The sequence below is a fragment of the Pelobates fuscus genome, chromosome 5, assembly GCF_036172605.1.
Source record: "Pelobates fuscus isolate aPelFus1 chromosome 5, aPelFus1.pri, whole genome shotgun sequence".
Taxonomy (NCBI): Eukaryota; Metazoa; Chordata; class Amphibia; order Anura; family Pelobatidae; genus Pelobates; species Pelobates fuscus.
Genome location: NC_086321.1, coordinates 52,427,945 through 52,451,042, shown reverse-complemented (window position 1 = coordinate 52,451,042; position 23,098 = coordinate 52,427,945).

The following is a 23,098-nucleotide window of genomic DNA, read 5'->3' as shown; positions in this document are numbered from 1 at the left end:
GCCTTGTGGGTCTTTTTTAACTTGCAATAATTCAAACGTGAGGGATCTGTGGAAGAGGAGAGATACTCCCCTAAATTTGGAGGAATGGGTTGCATGATATTGAATGGGGTAGTCTGTAGTGCCAAAACTTGGTATATTGTTGTGTTTGAAGTGTGTCTCCTGCAGGCACATTACATCGATATGTTCTCTCTTCATGGCCTCCAGGAGTACTCTTCTTTTGTGTGGGATGTTAAGGCCCCTTACATTATGAGATTATAACTTCACACTCATTTGTTGATAGTAACTTAGCTCCTATAATATTCATAGTTCGATTACAAGTTTTTATTATGTTTCTCTGGAGTGTTCTGTTTCTCAAATTTTTTAGCCCCTAGGTGTGTCTGAAAGGGGGTCTGCAGGTTTTTGTTATGTGGAGCTCCCATAGTGGGAGCGATGCGTTTACCGGGAAGCTTGGGGGTAGGTGGAAGCACTGGGTAATCAGGGGGGGGTGTAACTTGGGTATTTTAGGTTTACCCCTTGTGGGGTCATGGCGCAGAGCGACGGGGCCATGGGGGTTAGATATCGAGATATCTGTTTGGGTGGCTAACGGCCTCCTTATTATATTTATGTGCTTTGGTACCTGTAAATAGCGCAAGTTGTGTGTATAGTGCAGGTTTTGTGTATAACGACCCTTGTATGGCTTATCATGGTCTCCGAGAGATAGCCTCAGTTCCATCCTCCAGTAGGCTTATTGCAGCCTATAACAACTGATTTCTGTTGACCGTTAAATGGTTATATTAAATAGTACATTTATAAACCTAAATATTTTATTGTAAACATGCGTCTGTCCCTGGCTCCCTTAGTGTGACTTTTAGACTCCAAGCGGTTTATAGCTAGATTTGTGTCTCGTCCCCCATCTACACATTATAATATACAGGTAAAATTTTCATTTGTGTGTTGTTTTTTTTTTCTCATACCGTTTTATACCAGCACACATACATATATCATATTACATTTGTTCTGTTCAATTGATGTCCCTTGTCTGTGCATTATCTTAATACCACTGTTAAGTGTTGGACCGATTATCGGCCAGCTAGGGTTGCCCAAGTATTTGTATTGCCCTTCGTCATATCTAAGAACTCTATCACCTTGATTGATGCCTTATTTATGTATGTTTACCACTTCGGTGTTTTGTGGTGTATTGTTATACTGCCCCGGTCTGTACCATTCATAGGGCGGTGTGTTAGTAGCTTTTCTTCAATGTTCAAGCTTCTATCTGAGCTCCCTTATGTCTTCTCCCTTTATGTTGAGGACCTCCTCTGTTTCCATTATGTGTGTCGGTTTAAGAAATGTATGTTTAGGGTAACTTATATAAACTAAATAGAATGTTTGATGAGTGTGTGTTGGCGTGATACCTGAACTTCCCATCAGTTTTTATCCATGGATTTGAGTTTTCAGTGGACAGTCTTTCGTTTGAAATTCTGCTCCCGATTAGTCCGTACTGTGCTCTTGGGAACAGAACGTTAGCTTCTCCGCCTGATGACTATGTGGAGCTTGGGGTGTCTTGAATGCACATGTCCCTTGTGTCTTCATTTTCAGTTGCCTTGCCTGTTGTAGTCAGTGTCCTGGTTCAGCTGGTGGTTGACCCATGTCATATGCCTATGTAGCTTGCCATAGATTGTTTTCGGGTCGTTTCTGCTGGTTATCAGTGGTTGTGTCGCTGTGCAGGTACTGTGCTCCAGTCTACCTGCAGCCAGTGGGATGTCGATGTAGTGTTCTTCGTTGTATTGTCTGCTATGCCCCATGTTTGTATCAGTCGTGTTCCTTCTTCTGGGGAGGAGATCATGTGTAATTTTCCTTCTCTTGAGATTATCATTTTCGTAGGATATCCCCATCTGAAACGCATTCCATTCAGTCGATTTTTATCTGCAACTTGCGAAAAGACTTTCTTATTTTTAAAGTATTGGCAGATAGGTCTGCGAATATTTTTACTGTGGGGTAATCTGTATGTGGTGTACAGCTGTTTCTGCTGTTACGTAAGGCTAGCTCTTTTATATGGTAGCAATGTACTCTTGTGAGTACATCCCTTGGTATGGTATCTGGTAAATGCCGTGGTTTTGGGATTCTGTGTACCCGGTCCAGAAGCAGCATCTCTTCCGGTATGTCCGGTGTATAGGCCCTCAGTAGGCCTCGCACGTATGTTTGCAGCTCCTCTGGCTGGATTGACTCAGGAATTCCCCGCTGCCACAGGTTCTTCCTCCTGGAACTGTCCTCGAGGTCCACTAGTTTTGTTTCTGTTGACGTGAGCTTTTGCTCTAGTTGCTCCACGTGGGCAGCAAGGTCATTGTGCGCTGTGGCAAAGTCATCCATCTTGGATTCCACTTGTGTTGTCCTTTTACTAATCTCCTGTACGTCTCTTCTCAGTGAGTCCATGGAGTGTTGCCATGACATGATGAGCTTCTGAGAGAGGTTATCGAGTGCCATCTGAAGGTGACTTTTGGTAAGTTGATTCGTCTCTGTAGGCTGCTCTGCTTCTTGCTGTGAACTTTTATAATCCAGGCTGGCGCCGCCATCTTGTGCAGGCCGTTGTTGCTCCGCGATTTCTAGTTGTTGTTTATTGCCAAAGAAGTTTAATTTTTCATTTTTGTCGGAGTTCTTCTTTGCTTTGTTTTGTGTCATCCTTTCTTTCGCAGTTTGTTGGTCCCAAACTTTGGATTGCTGTGGATTGTAGGCCTTGGTAGCCGGAGCTCAGGTTTAAGCGACCATTAAGCTCGGCAGTTAGCCACGCCCCCAACACAATAAAATTAACCAGGGTTGGACTGGGAAAGAAATTCGACCTGGGTATTATTGAATCACAGCGGCCCACTGAGAAGGGGGTGTTTTGTCATCAACAAAGTCTTGAAGGGTGCAGTGTGTGTGTGTGTGTGTGTGTGTGGAAGCAGTGTGTCTAAAGGGTGCAGTGTGTGTATGAAAGGTGCAGTGTGTATGTGTGTGTCTGTGTGAAGGGTGCAGTGTGTGTGTGTGTGAGGAGTGCAGTGTGTGAAGGGTGTAGTTAGTGTGTGTGTGTGTGTGTGTGTGTTTGGTGTGCAATGAGGGGAAGATTAAAGTAATACATAAATATGCATTTTTTTTAATTGAAAAAAATCTTTACTTCCCTCCCTTCTTACCTTTACCTTGGAGGTAAATCCCTTAAATCCCTGGTTGCAGTAGTGGTGAGGTTAACTCCCGGAGTTCATTCTCACGAGATCAGAGCATTGCCATGGTAACCATGGCAATGTTCTGACCTCGTGAGAGGAACCGGAGGAGCTGCAAGATCTCCCAGGTCCTCTGCGCTCTTCCTCCCTTCCCCTTGTAATCTTCCCTTCCGGACATGGCCCATGGCCATCTTGGCTCACTGGGTCAGTCTGGGCCTGAAGGTCCCCACAAAAACCTAGAATGTTGAAACTACCGTCCATGACTGATTTCTGTTAATAACAATGTGCTCTACTGACGGTATCTACAGAAATGCATTATGAAGTCTTAAACATGATTCTTGTCTGTGCTCCTTTGCATGTCAAGTTGATAACTCAGGGATAGTTTTGGAAACATGATTTCTCAAGTTTCTTTGCATAAGTTATAATAGTGATGCATAATAATATGTATTAAGGCTTTGCCTGGAATTGTGGGAGGGGCTTATTTACCTTTTAAAATTGGCTCCTTACCTTCCCCTGTACCGTTCCTGGTCTAGCGATTTGCATGTGGCAACTTCCGGTAACATGCAAGTTGTCTTCTTGAAAACTTACCTGATCTCCACATGGTTCTTCTTGTATCTGCTGTTTTCCTCCGGATTCACTCAATCGCTGTACTCTGCAAACGGATTTGACTCCTCATCAGCTCTTTGAAGCCCCAGCTCTCTGTGGACAGAACTGGAAACACTCTCCAAACCATAAGATACTGACCTAATCGTCGCGCCATGGTCGCAGTCCCACGGCGTCATCATGTTTAGGTCTATTCCCTGCTTAATCCATTTGCATTCAACATTTCGTATAATATTTTGTTTCAATATTTGTTTCATTTCCAAACTCGCGAACGGTTTAGTTCAAATTGTTCGCAAGCTTTCGGGACTTGTACCTTCATAGGTTTTTGTATTCATTTCAGCTCATTCATATGAACAGCTTTTGCATGGTTTGGAATTCACTGCTGGGTCGGGGAAGCGTTCGTCTATTTCCAACGAATGCTCCCCCTTTTTCCAAGCAGCATGGAAGCCCTATGACCGGATGGAACGTTCATGCAAAAATTCGGACACTTTTAAACCACAATGGTGGTTTGCAAATTCATACAAAATAGTTCCACATCATGCTTTATGCTTATGCGAATGCAAACCACTGACCTTTACCAGTTGTTCAAAGTATACGGTAAATTATTCTGAGTTACTTAAATATGGTTGATGGTTAACATTTCTAGAGACTATCTGGTCATTGCAATATTGCGAATGGTCATAGGTTTCTTAACTACGTGTAATTATGTCGGTTAGTTCTTAATTATATCTGATTATTCTCTATGTATGGTTCACTTAAAGGGACACTCCAGACACCCAGACCCCTTCTGCTCATTGGAGTGGTCTGGGTGCCAACTCCCACTACTCTTAACCCTGCAAGTGTAATTATTGCAGTTTTTCATAAACTGCAATAATTACCTTGCAGGGTTAACTCCACCTCTAGTGGCTTTCTACTAGACAGCCACTAGAGGTCAATTCCTGGTCCATAGCACAGGAAACCTGTGCTAGAGCTTCACTGGACGTCCTCACGCTGAGTGAGGACCTCCAGGGTCGCTCAAAATCCCATAGGAAAGCATTGGAATGATTTTTCAATGCTTTCCTATGGGGAGACGTAATGCGCATGTGCGGCATTGCCGCGCATGCGCATTAGGTCTCCTCGGCCGGTGGGCGGGATCAGTCTCGCCCACCGGCCAATGCAATGGACAGGAGGAGCATCGCGGAGGAGGAGACAGCGGCGAGGGACATCGCCGCTGCCTCAGGTAAGTGACTGAAGGGATTTTCACCCCTTCAGTAACTGGGGATTGGGGGGTGGGAGGGAGAGGGACCCTCCAGTGCCAGGAAACGGATCATTTTCCTGGCACTGGAGTTTCCCTTTAAATAAAAGAAAAATTCTGAATTAAGGTTTTTCACTCAATTATGCCTCTATCTGCTCGCCGGGTGTATTCCTATACTCATATTACTAAGTTTCGGTTCCTTAACCTAAATCACCTGCAGGTTCAACTGCTTCACCGAAATCAACATTCTATGCTCTATGCACCTATATTACTGATATTCCACTTCTAATGTAGGACTACTGTTTTCTTGAATCTGTTTCTATATTCAGTCTTGGACACTTAACCGGGGTTAGACGCTATCATTAGATTCATTATTTAGGACCACTGCTTTCACTTGTATCCATTTATTCTTTCAAAATGTGTCGTGGATTATGGGATATTTGTATCAAGGGCCATTACTCATACTATGTTTATTTACAGGTTACGGGGTGCTCAGGATTTTAGGACAACATTACTCATCATACCCCTTATACTACGCTAGTTTGGTAGGTCTGTTATATATTAATTCAATTAGGTCCACGAGCTGGGCCTTACAATTCACACATGTACGTTACATCATCGCATCTTGAGGTGCTAGGTATATTTACTGCACAACCTCCTATTTATGCGCTTCTTATCCTGTAGGTATACCAGGATACAATATACCAAATATATAATTTTACATCACATACCACAATTCCCTTTATCTCGTAGCCCTATAGGTCTACTCCAATCCACTTTCTTGTGTTAAACCACAACTGACTTACTCATTCTCAGGTGCGTCAATTTCCATATATACGCTACCATACCCTTCTTCCCTTAGTAAGTATCGTTACTGGCTGGAGTCCAATAGTTAATAATTTCTCCAGCCTCTATGCCTTAAGTTAGTGGTCCTGCGAGGCCAAGACCCATCCTCATACTAAGAGGTACTACGCCCATCGGCCCAACTCATAGTTAGTCACCTCGCATGGTGGCATAGAGAGGGCCTCACCTGTCACTCCCATTCTATCTTATGCTTTAAAAGTCACCAGGAGGCTGACACCCGCCACAACAGTTGGTGGCCCCAAAATCCCCTTGCGCCAACGCATAGATAGAGCCTCTCAAGCCTCTTGGCATCTAGCAGGGCCTCACCAACTAAGTTTAATCGTTTCGCTGCTTGGTATTAGCTAGTAAGCCAATATGTTATAAGGGTATACACTAATTACTTTGTTATTTAACATGTCTCAATGACAAGAAGGTGGAAACACCTGTCCCTGCCCAGCACTCCTGCTAGGTCTGATACGCAAAGGGGACATGGATAGTCCTACTTCTATTAGATCTTAGACTATCCCTTGCATCACAGCAGAACTTTTAAACGGCACACACGGTACCAGCAACAGTTTGATAACCAAATTACCCAATCACAAATATATATATATATATATATATATATATATTTATATAGGTACTGCTAAACAGGCTTGTAGAAGGGAAGCAACTGGTTAGAATATATATAACAAAATGTTATCATAGTAGTATAATTGGTAAATCATACTACTATTGTAAAATTAACTGTATGTAAATATTACTGTATGCCTATCTATGTATCTATCTATCTTATACAGTCAGGTCCATAAATATTGGGACATCAACACAATTCTAATCTTTTTGGCTCTATACACCAACACAATGGGTTTGAAATGACACAAACAAGATGTGCTTTAACTGCAGACTTTCAGCTTTAATTTTAAGGTATTTACATCCAAATCAGGTGAACAGTGTAGGAATTACTACAGTTTGTATATGTGCCTCCCACTTTTTAAGGGACCAAAAGTAATGGTACAGATACACATAAATCAAACTTTCACTTTTTAATACATGGTTGCAAATCCTTTGCAGTCAATTACAGCCTGAAGTCTGGAACGCATAGACATCACCAGGCGCTGGGTTTCATCCCTGGTGATGCTCTGCCAGGCCTCTACTGCAACTGTCTTCAGTTCCTGCTTGTTCTTGGGGCATTTTCCCTTCAGTTTTGTCTTCATCAAGTGAAATGCATGCTCAATTGGATTCAGGTCAGGTGATTGACTTGGCCATTGCATAACATTCCACTTCTTTCCCTTAAAAAAACTCTTTGGTTGCTTTTGCAGTATGCTTCGGGTCATTGTCCATCTGCACTGTGAAGTGCCGTCCAATGAGTTCTGAAGCATTTGGCTGAATATGAGCAGATAATATTGCCCAAAACACTTCAGAATTTATCCTGCTGCTTTTGTCAGCAATCACATAATCAATAAATACAAGAGAACCAGTTCCATTGGCAGCCATACATGCCTACGCCATGACACTACCACCACCATGCTTCATTGATGAGGTGGTATGCTTTGGATCATGAGCAGTTCCTTTCCTTCTCCATACTCTTCTCTTCCCATCACTCTGGTACAAGTTGATCTTGGTCTCATCTGTCCAAAGGATGTTGTTCCAGAACTGTGAAGGCTTTTTTAGATGTTGTTTGGCAAACTCTAATCTGGCCTTCCTGTTTTTGAGGCTCACCAATGGTTTACATCTTGTGGTGAACCCTCTGTATTCACTCTGGTGAAGTCTTCTCTTGATTGTTGACTTTGACACACATACACCTACCTCCTGGACAGTGTTCTTGATCTGGCCAACTGTTGTGAAGGGTGTTTTCTTCACCAGGGAAAGAATTCTTCGGTCATCCACCACAGTTGTTTTCCGTGGTCTTCCGGGTCTTTTGGTGTTGATAAGCGCACCGGTGCGTTCTTTCTTTTTAAGGATGTTCCAAACTGTTGATTTGGCCGCACCTAATGTTTTTGCTATCTCTCTGATGGGTTTGTTTTGTTTTTTCAGCCTAATGATGGCTTGCTTCACTGATAGTGACAGCTCTTTGGATCTCATTTGAGAGTTGACAGCAACAGATTCCAAATGCAAATAGCACACTTGAAATGAACTCTGGACCTTTTATCTGCTTCTTGTAAATGGGATAATGAGGGAATAACACACATCTGGCCATGGAACAGCTGAGCAGCCAATTGTCCCATTACTTTCTGTCCCTTGAAAAGTGGGAGGCACATATACAAACTGTTGTAATTCCTACAATTCCTGATTTGGATGTAAATACACTCAAATTAAAGCTGAAAGTCTGCACTTAAAGCACATCTTGTTCATTTCATTTCAAATCCATTGTGGTGGTATATAGAGCCAAAAAGATTAGAATTGTGTCGATGTCCCAATATTTATGGACCTGACTGTCGATTTTTTATTTTATGATCATTTTGACAAGCCATCAAGAGAGAAAATACTCTTACATGAACCAGTTACACATTTTACCTTTGAAGAAAACAGCAGAAATCTATGTTATAGTGAATGATGCATGAAAAGCTAGTCATGTGTATTTTAAAACACACTAAAAAAATATAAGCAAGGCTGATGATTGATAAGGACAATTATGGATTGTGCTGTAGTGATAAATCTTACAATGCTAGAGGGAAATTCATCAAGCATGAGATGTATAAAGAACTATTTTTTATCCTTTTCAGTCTGCGTATCGACAGTAATTTTGCTGGGGTAAAGGAGATATTAATCATTAATAATGAAGCCACTTATTTTAAACTATTTATGGGTTTAAACTAAATCTTGCTTTCCCTGCTTCTCTGCCTCTTACAGAATAGGTAAATAGAAGATTCATCTAATCCAAGAATCTCACTTTTTCTAGGTTTTTTTTCATTATTGGACAACATAAGATTAAACCTATTAAGGAATTACCATTACCACCTTATTTTCTTCCTCCTCTGTCATATAATCTTTTTAGCCAACATTTTGTCTATAAACATGGTATGAAAAGATTTGTACAAAGGAAAAACCTCAGAAATATTTCAGCCCTAAAGAACATAATCCAACATTTTTTATTGCTCATCCAGTGTCAATGAAAGGTGCTGCATACTTTGAAGCACTTCTTTGTAAAACTGCAGAATCCTAAACCTTCAGTCAATAATAGACACTTTGGATTATAATTGGCACTATAGTAGAAGCCCTACATAAAGTTATTAGTCTGCACTTGTGTGTTTCTTACGTTTATCAGTTCTATATAATTTATTGTTCTTCTTTGACATTTTTTCTTTGTTGGACTGTTCTGTATTTTAGTTCCTGATTTTGGCTTTATTTGACTATATTGTATTCTGGTTCTTTGACATTTGACTATTTGACTGTTCTTCTTTCTAGTACACTTGACCCAGTTTATCTAAGTTTATGCAGTTAACTTTTTTATTTCTTTTGTATATTAATTATGATTGACCGTATAGCAGTAGGTCTACTTTGCAGTTTTTTAAATAATGTTTATTACATGTATTCTTTGGCATCCAATTTCATTATACTATTAAAAGCCATTATACTATCTAGAATAATACAACTTTTTCTGTTGTAGAAGAACTGAATGCTGCTCCTCTGAATTGCAACAATTCTATCACAAGGAAAGTGCCCCTTCCTGATTCCCAATATCCACTAGACGTGTGCAATTCGTTTAGTTCTGAATGTAAATTCGGCCGAATTTCAGCAATTTGGACATTCGGATGCTTCCAAATGTCCGAATTGCCGAATTTCTGAATTGCTGAATTTCTGAAGTGCTGAACCGAATTGCCGAAGTGCCTAAGTGCCGAAGTGCTTCGGATTTCTGAAAAGTGGCAAAACAAGAAAGGGAGGGAAAATTACTTGAATGATGACAGGAATCTAGAGCAATAAGCTAATTCCTGGCACTGGGAGCCCTATAGATGTGAAAGTAGTTATGGCGGAAGTATGGGCATCTAAAACTAGGTTAGGTGTAGGGTTATGGTTAAGGGTAAGTTATGGTTAGGGTTAGGAGTAGGGTTAGGGCTAGGGGTTAGGAGAGACAAAATGGCTGCCAATTGTATGAGCATGTGCATTCGGTTATACAGGGAAAACTTATAACCAATTTGTGGTTAACAGACAGGGGATTGGTAAACAAGCGAGGCATGCGTACAGCCGAAGAAAAAAGTGAAATTAAAGTATATTGGGGTTCTCCATTCTGCTACAGTAATTTTCTTTGTCTTTATATATATATATATATATATATATATATATATATATATATATATATATATTTATATATATATATATATATATATATATATTTCTTTTTTTAAGTTTTTTTTTGTTTAAATTCATAGTCTACCATGTATATGTTGACATATGAGAGAACCACACTTAAAACCATTGCTGTGTCCATTATTTTCCTATAATATTCTTTTTCAAATAATAAAATAATGTTAAAATAATCTCTGGCAGCACAATCAAAATGTTTTCTTGGCACACTGTATAATTAGACTATCTTAAAGTGTTCTGTGTTGCTTCTATTTCTGCAATATACTCTATAGCAGTGGTTCTCAAACGTTTAAGGTTCAAGGCTCCCTTAATATTTCAATATTTTTCCAAGGCACCCCAAGTCAAAGTTTCAAGGTTGTATATCTGTACAGCGCTGCAACAATTACTGGCGCTATAGTGTAATGTACAGTGTTGGTGTTTGAAAGGGGGAGTTGTATATAGTTTTAGTGTTTTAATATAGGGGTCTGTTTTTGTGTAATGTTTGTGTTTTATTGCTGGGTGTGTCTGAATGTAATGTTCACTTTTAAATGCGGATGTACATTTGTGTGAAGTATTTGTGGTTGAGTAAAGGTGTGTGTTTGTATATTTTTGGGGGGTTTCAATGCAGGGGTGTGTTTGTATGTAATATTAGTGTTAGATTGCAGGAGTGTGCTTGTATGTTGTGCTGGTGTTTGACTGCTTGGATGTATGCACATACATACAGACACAGATATTCATGCACATTAACACACATACATATAAATACATCGACACATACACAGAAATTCATATAGACACCGACAAATACATAGATACACACCAACACATACACACACATAGATACACACCGACATATACACACATGCACCCTGACACACACACACACATTGATACATGCACACACCATGACACAGATACACACACAGACATAAAAACACACGCCCTGACACACAGATGCACACCCTGACACACACACACACACACACACTCATATATATATATATATATATATATATATATATACACACACACACACACACACATATACATATACTCATACTTATACACATACTCACACACTCATACTTGTACACACAAACAGTTATACATACACACTCATACACAAACACACACACACACACTCATACACACACTTGCACACACTCACACACACACACTAATACACGCACACACTCATACACACACTTGCACACACTCACACACTCTCATACACATACACACTCACACACACACACTCATACACATACACACTCATACACACACTTACATACACACTCACTCATACACACATACATACACACTCACATGCACACACACACTCATGCACACACACACACACACACACACAGTCATGCACACACTTATACACGCACACACTCACAAACACATGCATACACTCATACACACACTTGCACACACTCACACACACTCATACACATACACACTCATACACACACAAACACACACACACACACACACACACACACAATTATACACATACTCACACTCTTGCACATACACTCACACACACACAGTCCTGCTGGCTGGTGTGAGCCTGCAGCAGCTCCTGCAGTGCTCCTCTTCCTTCGCAGCTGCCTCCCTCCTGTGCTGTCTCCCTACGTGAAGCTGGGAGGAAGTGACAGGTTTTCACTTCCTCCCAGCCGGTCGACATTACAGGTGCCCGTTCACGATCTTAAAGGACCACGGCACCCAACCGGGCCCCTGTTCAGCAGTAATGTTTCCTCGGTGCTATAATTATTATAATTATAGCACCGGGGAAACATTCCGCAGCACCACTGTGTGGCACACAGTTTGGGAACCGCTGCTCTATAGTGGTAAATAATAGAGTTTTGCACTGTGTATAAAACATTTTTGGAAAACCACTTAATCAGAAAATAAAAATTAAATTTCAGGATGGCAGAATCTTGTAGATGTGGTAGTTTGGCTTGTCAGAATTTCTTCAACCAAAACAGATTCTGGAAAACAATACTATATTAATACAGATATTTTTTTACCGTTTTTCTGCTGTCTCCTAGCCCTCAATCATCTATTTTTCCTATCTATCATCTCTTGTTTTAGTACCACAGGTGGAACTCTGAATCACGAATGAAAGGAACATTGCACAAGTTGTTTCTTTCATGATTAGAATATAAAAATCGGAATTCGCACGATTGCAGTTTGTAACAGAACAAATCTCAAATTTTAGTACATAAATCAACCATATAAAACGTAACCAAAAAATTGTCATGGTGACAAAATATACCCTCTAACTTCCTAAAAATTGTCAAAGTATCCAGAATCAAGTATTCATTCTAAAAAGGAACAAAGACAGAATTTGTCAAGGCCAAATCAAGGACTTGTGCACTTTAGGCAGAATAAGGTCTACCAGGCAATTCTTCAAGGGATTTGTGCACTGTAAGTAGAATAATTGAATAAAAGTATTTTCATGTGGGACAGGTGCACAAGCCACCCAGGATATCTTGCTCTACATTGATTTGATGCATATGGATCTGCTTTTGAATTTACCCTGTAAGCTCCTGTTTAAGAATGACTTAATTCAAACTGAATATTACAGTTTATTTTTGTTGCCTTAGATTCAGTTCTTAGGAGTTTTGCTTCCCCTTGTCTCTGATGTTTGTGTTTTCTCCCTGTCTGTCCTTGCCTTTTGTAGTTTGATCTGGGATAGCCAGGGTTGCCTCATTTCTGGAACCACAGTTGCAATATGGCGTGGTGCAGAGCGCTGATGGGAATCCATCAAACATGGATATATTTTTTATTGTTTTCTAAAATATGTATCGGAAGTAAGTATGCTGTGGTAAAGGATATATTATCATTAATAATGAAGCAATTTTATGAAACCATTTTTGGATTTTCCTGTTACAGAAAAAGGGAATAGAAACTTAATATAATCCAAGAATCACATCCTCTGTCCACGTTCCTGACAAACGTTCAGTAACTTGAGGTTTGCGGCACTGAGATTTTATGGGCTGCTTTGTTACTACAACATTACTGCAGCTAGTATGAAAGGGAATTAACCAGATGTAGCGTTTTCTACACATCAATGGAGATAAAGAAACAAAGCTAAAATAATTTGAAAGAAATCAATGCAACTGTCAAAAATTACCTACTAAGTCCTCAGTGAATACTTTTCTAACAACCTACTTCGTACCCCTACTTTTACCCTTTGTGTCACTATACCCTACTCCCTCTAGCTGAGCTCATTTAGCAGGGCCCTCAACCCTTCTGTTCCTGTACGTCCAGGTATCTGGTTACGGTTACATGTCTGTTAGTCCACCCATTGTACAGCGCAACGGTATCTGATGGCGATATATAAATAATAAAATAATAATAATATTACATTGTAACTTTTCTGTTTGTAGAATTACATTTAGATGACATAGGTATATTGTATTTCTCTAATGCACAGTCATGTTTCATAATTACATATTTATTTTTTTATATAGTTTATTTTTTTTAAATTTGTTTACATTTTTTTATTTTATTTTTTGAAAATGTTTTCTTCACTCAATCAGTAACTACCATGAATCCATTTTTTAAATACAATATTTTACAGTTTTTTTTTATTTTGACACTAGCAGTATTCTATTGTGCATTCTATGAGCACAAGAACCTTAATCTACTAAACACATAATAACTTGCAAACCCTGCAAAGTTTCCATTTGACATCTTTCAAAAAATAAGTACATGACAGAAAGCTGGAATAATTGCTTAACTTGATCAAAAACAGACTTAAAATTCCTCAACGGGCTGAGTTTATATAATATTATGTGTGATGTTATAAGGAAAATAACCTTTAACTTTTTTTAACTCAGGTCTCTGTAAAAATCTATGTAATGGCTGGCTTTGTTTGATGTGGCTCTGCAATTTCAGAACATTTTAATATACAAAGTCCCTAATTAGTTTAAAGAAATCTTCTGTTTTGATTGGAATGGTGTGGGTTCTATAACACTTGAAAAGCTGTATTTTACTTCCTGGCAATGCAAAGCAGGTTGCAAATCATAACCAGAGTAATTAGCAAGAGGTTTCTGGATTTTGGAATGCCTGGCAGGGGGTCGTGCATTGGAGAAAGGAAGGGGAGGGTGGTAAATAAATGAAACTGGATCTGTTTTGTGCTAGGTTGTTTCAAATTGCTAATTTAATTTTGGGAGCTGTGCCAAAACATTGTTTCGTTTGTGTGGTTGTAGAAATGGAACACAGTGTTTCATTGAACTATGGTAAGTTAAAAACAAAAAGCAAGCCTTTTAAAAATGTCATATTCATTAATCTCACTCAGAAGTACATTTCAGGATTTGTGCTGGTGGGCTCTCTTATGGTATATTCTTAAACAGCTTGCTAGCTTTTTATGGATTCTTCTCTCTACAAGCAAGATTGAGCTTGCAACCCTTTTGGGGTAAACTAAACATGAGGTTCTCCTGGAGGTATACACTAGACAGATCTTTTTTCAATGTGGATTTTAATAATGTTCCACAGACAGGTCATGTTTTCAAAATGCATACTGCATATGGATTGATGCCATCCTTGCATTTTTCTCCAAAATACACAGTTTGACTAATACTGTGCGACATGTTGGTCCCTTTAATCCCAGAGTAGATCTGAGCTATGTATGTCTTGATCTAGTTGAAATTTGTTAGAGTTCTGCTGCTAGACAGCAGCTTCCATTTGTAGCTTCCACTACAGACCTATTTTGATAATATTACAGCATTTAACTATAGGGAGAGGGATTAAACTAATAACAAGCTGTAATTCCCAATATTTTCGGGCATACAATAATGCCACATTAAATATTGGTGCCCTAACTGCCAAGTACCATTTTAAAGAGACCACTTCATCTCATTGAAGTAGGGGGAGGACTACACCTCCCATGATGCTTTGCCGGTATTATGGGGGATGTAGTCCACAACATCTGAAGTGCCGAAGGTTGCCTGCAATAGAGTGTTCCTTTAGGGAAAAATAAAATCTTGTGGTTCAGGTGAAATTAATAAACTATATATTACACATAAATGACTTCTTTCTCCACACCCAGACCTGCACTCCGATGTCCCTCTGCACAATCAAACATTTAAAAGATTTTGCAATATCATCTGCAAACAATTAAACCCAGGCCTGCTTTCTCTCTGCAAATTCAAACATTTCAAAAATTTAGCAATATCATCTGCAAACAATTAAGTATGTTACCTTCAATCAAGACAAAAATTCATGCCTTTTCACCTTTCTTTCTCAATACCCTCCTACACTTTTGCAGCTATTAGTACTGTATGCCTGGTGACTAATCTCTGTATTGCTTGTAACTAATATCTTGATATTATGTATGCATATACATTATAATTTTTTACGGAAAAATAATATTTTTGCCATAACACCAAATGCTCTACTCTCCTAACTCAATCATTTCAGAAACGTTTGTTTGGGGATTATCAAGTTTCTTCTGAATTCCTTCTTTCTCCAGATCCAGACCTGCACTAAGATCACCCTCTGCAGCATCGAATATTTAAAAAACGGTGCAATACTGCCACCTAAAATAGCAGTTAGTTCATTATACAGTATATGCAGGTATTACCTTCCCGAAACTAGTAAGAAAAGACCCATGGATTTGCAGTCTAAATGAATAATGTATTCAGAAGGGATGGTAGATGGCTAGGTGTAGTAACAGACGGGAAGTGAGAATGCTAGATGTTTTTGCAATATGCAGTGTTCACATAAATACATGACATATGGCCATTATAGTATAACAAGGTAAAAAAAAAGCGGAGAGTGTGTAGACAAGCTGTGCAATAGTAGCATACAATGGATTGCTATTGAGAGTTTAAATGGTTAGCTTATAAGTTATCTGCACATTTTACAGGTTTCTTAACGTTTTCATGACAAGTTGTTAGACAAATCCTTTTGTACTCTTATATCCATAGCAAGTTATCTGTTATAGAATGGTTCACCGAAGGTAGGAACATCTGTTCAGACAACAACGGACATTCCAAAAGAATGTACTAAATCACTACTTTTAAAACTTTTCTTTAATATAGAATTCTGATAAAATATTATTTATTTTACTGGACCCTATGTTATATAACTTTAAATAAATACAAAAAAAATCTCCTTCTCATAATAATTTTACTTCATTTTCAATTCTTCAGTCTTAAGTATTTGAGACAACTGTGTTATTAGCGGACGTCTTCAATGTCAATCGGAACGTGTCAGTCTGATCATTTCATTGTGTCCATTTCCCTGCTTGAGGATAGTGAAATAACATCAGTTTGCGTGTATCATTGATAAAGAAAGCACATAATTAGTGATGTCCCGAACTGTTCGCTGGCGAATAGTTCCTGGCGAACATCGCTTGTTCACGTTCGCCACGGATGGCGAACACATGCGCTGTTCGGTCCGCCCCCTATTCGTCATCATTGAGTAAACTTTGACCCTGGCCTGTACCTCACAGTCAGCAGACACATTCCAGCCATTCAGCAGCAGACCCTCCCTCCCAGACCCTCCCACCTCCTCGACAGCATCCATTTTACATTCATTGTGAAGCTGCATTCTTAGTGACAGTAGGGACAGTGCAGCTGCTGCTGATTTGATAGGGAAATTGATAGCTAGGCTAGTGTATTCAGTGTCCACTACAGTCCTGAAGGACTCTTCTGATCTCTGCTGTAAGGACAGCACCCCAAAAAGGCCTTTTTTAGGGCTAGAACATCAGTCTGCTTTTTTTTTTGTGTAATGTAATTGCAGTTGCCTGCCTGCCAGCCAGCCTGTGTGTCAGGCTCACAGCATATACTGTGTCCACTTGCCCAGTGCCACCACTCACTCACTGGTGTCCCAATAGCTTGCATTTAAAAAAAACTAAACTTTTTTGACTGTAATATAATAGCAGTCAGTTTCCTTCACGAGTGTGTGTTTCAGGGCCTGCCAGGGCACAGTGTCACACCAGTGCCACTCATATCTGTTGTCACGGTAGCTTGCACGCATAGTACCACTAATCGAAAAAAAAATGACAGGCAGAGGCAGGCCACCCCGCAGGGGCCGTCGTGGTAGTGGTTCTGTGATTCCCTTTGGCCCTAGAATAATGCCCAGTGTAAAGAAGCCACATACCCTGAACTTGAAAAGTTCTGAGGACATAGTTGACTGGCTAACACAGGACACCCAATCTTTTACAGCTTCCGCTCGGAATCTCGACGCACCATCCTCCTCCAGGTTAGCTTTCGGGCACCTCTCAAGTTACCACTCGCCCACCTGCCGCCACCACCAACACTAGCACCACAGCCGCTTCGCTTGGTATGTCAGAGGAGTTATTTACATATCAGTTGGAAGAAATGAGTGATGCGCAACCATTATTGCCAGAGGATGTAGATAACAGGGATATGTCTCAGTCAGGCAGCATTACACACGTACGGTGTGATGATGATGATGTTGTACCCACTGCTGCTTCCTTTGCTGAGTTGTCAGATACAAGTGAAGCGGTTGATGATGACGATGCATCCGTGGATGTCACGTGGGTGTCCGCTAGAAGAGAAGAAGAACAGAGGGAAAGTTCAGATTGGGAGACAGAGAGGAGGAGGAGGAGATGAGTTGGAAGCAGGGGGAGGTCGTCGCAAGGAGCTAGTGGCACAGTCAGACAGCATGCATCGGCACCTGGGGTCAGCCAGACAGCACGCCAATCAACGCATGCTGTTGCCACCACCAGAATGCCGTCATTGCAGAGCTCAGCAGTGTGGCATTTTTTGTGTGTGTCTGCCTCTGACAACAGCAAAGCCATTTGCAACCTGTGCCAAAAGAAACTGAGTCGTGGGAAGTCCAACACCCACCTAGGTACAACTGCTTTGCGAAGGCACATGATCGCACATCACAAACGCCTATGGGATCAACACATGAGAACAAGCAGCACACAAACTCAAAGCCGCCATCCCCCTCCTGGTCCAGCATCTTCAGCCACGTCAACCACTGCTGTCCTCCTTGCCCCCTCTCAACCATCCGCCACTCCGTCTCTCGCGTTGAGCAGTTCCCGCTCATCTGCCTACAGTCAGGTGTCTGTCAAGGACATGTTTGAGCGTAAGAAGCCAATGTCACAAAGTCACCCCCTTGCCCGGCGTCTGACAGCTGGCTTGACTGAACTCTTAGCCGCCAGCTTTTACCATACAAGCTGGTGGAGTCTGAGGCATTCAAAACATTTGTAGCTATTGGGACACCGCAGTGGAAGGTACCCGGCCGAAACTTCTTTGCACAAAAGGCAATCCCCAACCTGTACACGATTGTGCAAAAGGAAGTAATGGCATGTCTGGCACACAGTGTTGGGGCAAGGGTCCATCTGACCACTGATACCTGGTCTGCAAAGCATAGTCAGGGCAGGTATATCACCTATACTGCGCATTGGGTAAACCTGCTGACGCCTGCCAAGCATGGAATGCGTGGCTCTGCAGAGGAGTTGGTGACACCGCCACGACTTGCAGGCAGGCCTGCTGCCACCTCCTCTACTCCTCCTACTCCATCCTCTTCCACAACCTCCTCGGCTGAGTCCTCTTCTGCTGCTGCGTCTTGTTCCACATCAACGGCACCCCCACAGCTCCCCAGGTACTGTTCCACATCCCGGATACGGCAGTGTCACGCCGTCTTGGGATTGACTTGCCTGAAAGCAGAGAGTCACACCGGACCAGCACTCCTGTCCACCCTGAATGCACAGGTGGATCAGTGGCTGACTCTGCAGCAACTGGAGATCGGCAAAGTGGTTTGTGACAACGGAAGAAATTTGTTGGCGGCATTGCATTTGGGCAAGTTGACACATGTGCCGTCCATGGCACATGTGTGTAATCTGATCGTACAACGCTTTGTGCATAAGTACCCAGGCTTACAGGATGTCCTTAAGCAGGCCAGGAAGGTGTGTGGCCATTTCAGGCATTCCTACACGGTCATCGCGCACTCTTCTGATATCCAGCGGCGAAACAACATGCCAGTAAGGCGCTTGATTTACGACAGCCCAACACGTTGAAAATTCAACACTCCTAATGTTCGACCGCCTGTTCCAACAAGAAAAAGCCGTTAACGAGTATTTTTATGATCGGGGTGCTAGGACAGCCTCTGCAGAGCTGGGAATTTTTTTGCCACGTTACTGCACGCTCATGCAAAATGCCTGTAGGCTCATGCGTCCTTTTGAGGAGGTGACAAACCTAGTCAGTCGCACCGAAGGCACCATCAGCGACATCATACCATTTGTTTTCTTCCTGGAATGTGCCCTGCGAAGAGTGCTGGATCAGGCCGTAGATGAGAGTGAAGAGGAAGAGTTGTGGTCACCATCACCACCAGAAACAGCCTTATCAGCATCGCTTGCTGGACCTGCGGCAACGCTGGAAGAGGATTGTGAGGAAGAGGAGTCAGAGGAGGAATGTGGCTTTGAGGAGGAGGAGGAGGAAGACCAACCACAACAGGCATCCCAGGGTGCTCGTTGTCACCTATCTGGTATCCGTGGTGTTGTACGTGGCTGGGGGGAAGAACATACCTTCAGAGAGATCACTGAGGATGAGGAACAGGACATAAGTAGCTCGGCATCCAACCTTGTGCAAATGGGGTCGTTCATGCTGTCGTGCCTGTTGAGGGACCCTCGTATAAAAAGGCTGAAGGAGAACGACCTGTACTGGGTGTCCACACTACTAGACCCCCGGTATAAGCAGAAAGTGCCTGAAATGTTACCGAATTACGGCAAGTCGGAAAGGATGCAGCAGTTCCAAAATCAATTAAAAAGTATGCTTTACACAGCGTATAAGGGTGATGTCACAGCACAACGGGAATCTAACAGGAGAAGAGGTGAAAGTAATCCTCCTTCTCCTCCCACGACCACGCCGGCAAGGACAGGATGCTTTACAGACGTGTTGTTGGAGGACATGCAGAGCTTTTTAAGTCCTACGCATCGCCACAGCCCTTCGGGGTCCACCCTCAGAGAACGACTCGACCGACAGGTAGCAGACTACCTCGCCTTAACTGCAGATATAGACACTCTGAGGAGCGATTAACCCCTTGACTACTGGGTTATTCCAAACAATTTAGGAATGTTAGGCGATTTATGCCCTTAATGGATAAAATCCAGACTCTGCATCAACTATGTAATATTCCATAGGAGTTTTGCCGTGGATCCCCCTCTGGCATGCCACAGTCCAGGTGTTAGTCCCCTTGAAACAACTTTTCCATCACTATTGTGGCCAGAAAGAGTCCCTGTGGGTTTTAAAATTCACCTGCCCATTGAAGTCTATGGTGGTTCGCCCGGTTCGCCCGTTCGCAAACATTTGCGGAAGTTTGCGTTCGCCGTTCGCGAACAGAAAATTTTATGTTCGCGATATCACTACACATAATCACAACTTGGGTGACATTTACAGACAGTGATGCATTGTTTGGGTTCAGTTGTGTCAATCTTTTGTGCAAAGACAATCCACTTAGCTATAAGAACTTGTCTTTTTAAGTGTTTCAATGATTTTGAAAACATAACAAGCTACATGCCTTCAACACAGGACAGTATTTTTTCAGTCATCAGATAAGTCTTTTAAAATATTAAGTCATACAGATCCTATATAGAGCTGTGATCTGCTGATATTATAGATCTAATATAAGGTCATTAATGACACCTACATTTAGAATCCGATAATGTTTGACATTGAATTTGGAAATTCCAAGGTATATGGCTACATTAATATAGTTTAATGGTTGCATTATAAAGAATTGCAAAAATCCAATGTTAGAAGCTGAATTAAATGTAAAAACATTTACGGATTTGCAAACCGTAAACAAAATCAACAGATACATTTTAAACACTGTCTAACATTGTCTACAGAGGACATCCAGGAGAATGTGCCTCACACTGATGGGTGCTGGCTTTACGCTCAATATGTTGGCAGGTTTGACAAGGAAAATGCCACAGAATTGAAAAAAAAACAACTTTCTACATTCTCTTATAAACTATAAAGTGAAAGAAGGGTCTAATCTTATGTTTTATATGTAATATGTAGATGTAGACTGAAAGGAGGATTCTGGCAATAGTAACTTCTCACCACCATCGGTAAAACCCAGTTGCAAGTAGCCATTTTAATGGCTGAAAAATCTAATGTAAAGAGTATGGTCCCCATCACAAAGGCATTTATTCACTTCTGGTGTATTCAAGTGGCTCTTTTAAAACATTAATTTAATACACTAACTGTTGGTTTTGCTCAAAAGGTAATCTATAATGTTCTCTAAATAACAAATGGAATGATGGATATATTTTTTGAATCTACAATTGAAGTAATCAAAGTCATACATACCAGCTCATCAGCGGTTAGAAAGGTACCCCTTTCAATGTTCTAAAATTTCTAACCGTTTTATACATTGTAATAGACATATTATTCTTATTATTACAAGTTATATTTCTTGTTTAACCATAATCCACGGTGTGAACGCCCTCTCTGCTGATCCACAATAAGAGAAAATACAGTATACCAACCCAACTATAAGAGATATCGATACACCTGGATAAGTTTGTTTTAAGATACTTTATGCTTTTCTGTATTTGTATGTGCACTATATGTTATGCACATTTTACCACATTCTTTATTCTGTAACCCTCAAATATGCTATTTGTTAAAAAAAAAACGTACAAACATTCTATAAATAAAGAGCTTTAAAAAAAGTAATATATGTCTTAATTAAGTCTACGTTCACACCTGTGGTCCAGCATACATATCAAGGGACACAGAGACACATGTTCACCAGGAAAAAACCCTTGAATCATATAAGGCAGCCATTGCTACTGCTGGCAAAAGTGCAAGGAAAGTAATCAATCAGAAAGGAAAAAATTTAACCATTACCTCCATCTCATCTATAAAAAAGAGAATTTATAGTCATAGGACTGCATAATAAAGACTTTCAGGACTGGTTTCAGGAAGTTCATTAAACCCATTTGTTTGATATCTCACTTCCTGTTTTGACTTATTTCTTTAATGTGATTACTTCACAATACATTGTTTTTTGTTTAGGTCATGGGTTACATTTTTCTAGTAGGTAAAATAAAAACTTAATGGGTCTATTGTTATTTCCTCTTTGCAAGGGAAAGAACGCATATTCACAACATTATACAATATGGGCTTCCTGTTTTTCACTTATTGCGAAATTGCTATTTCTTGCTGCCATATGGCTTATTTACTTTCTTTCATGAAGCAATAAGCTATAGAGTCTTATATTGTTGGTGTTATGCTTATCATTGGAAATAGACTGTTATCAGTGATGTTTAAAAAATACCATGTTACAATGAATATGACTACTTTCCAGCTCAAAGGGCGTCCTCTTACAGAGCAACCAACCTGTTCTAAGAGACTGTCACACCGACTGCAATAATGCTGTGCCAGGAATTTACAAGTTTCTTTTCAATTAAAGTTTACTCGTTTGTTAATTTTTAACCTGTTTTCAAGGATCCCTCCAAGCACCATAACCACTTCAGTGGACTTGAAATGGTTTGACTTCCAATCTTGAATGCACCAGGTGCAGTTCCTTGCCTTCACTACTAATGACAGAAAACTCTCTCTGTCTCATTGGCTGAAAGTAACCAGCTGACACTCTCACTGTGGCAAATCTAGCCACTTATAGAACTGAACTGTATATTTCACCGAACTGTATATTGCTTTTTGCTGTTAATCGTAATGTGTAATGTATGCGGCATTCGTTTGTTACAGCACACGAATACCGCTAGTGTTCAGCTTGGTTATCCACGAACAGTGAATCACCGCACTGTTCGTGGAATAAGCAAAGTACCGAATGGGAGACCACCCATAACAGGTTGTGTCTCCAATTAGTACTTTGCAACAATGTATCTGTGTTAATTGTGGTTTGTTGCGGGTGGCCACCATTCGTGTACAGAACACGAGGCGGCGGCCATCTTTGTTCGCGGAAAGCCAGCGGGGTTTTGTCGTCGAGTGCCTGGAAC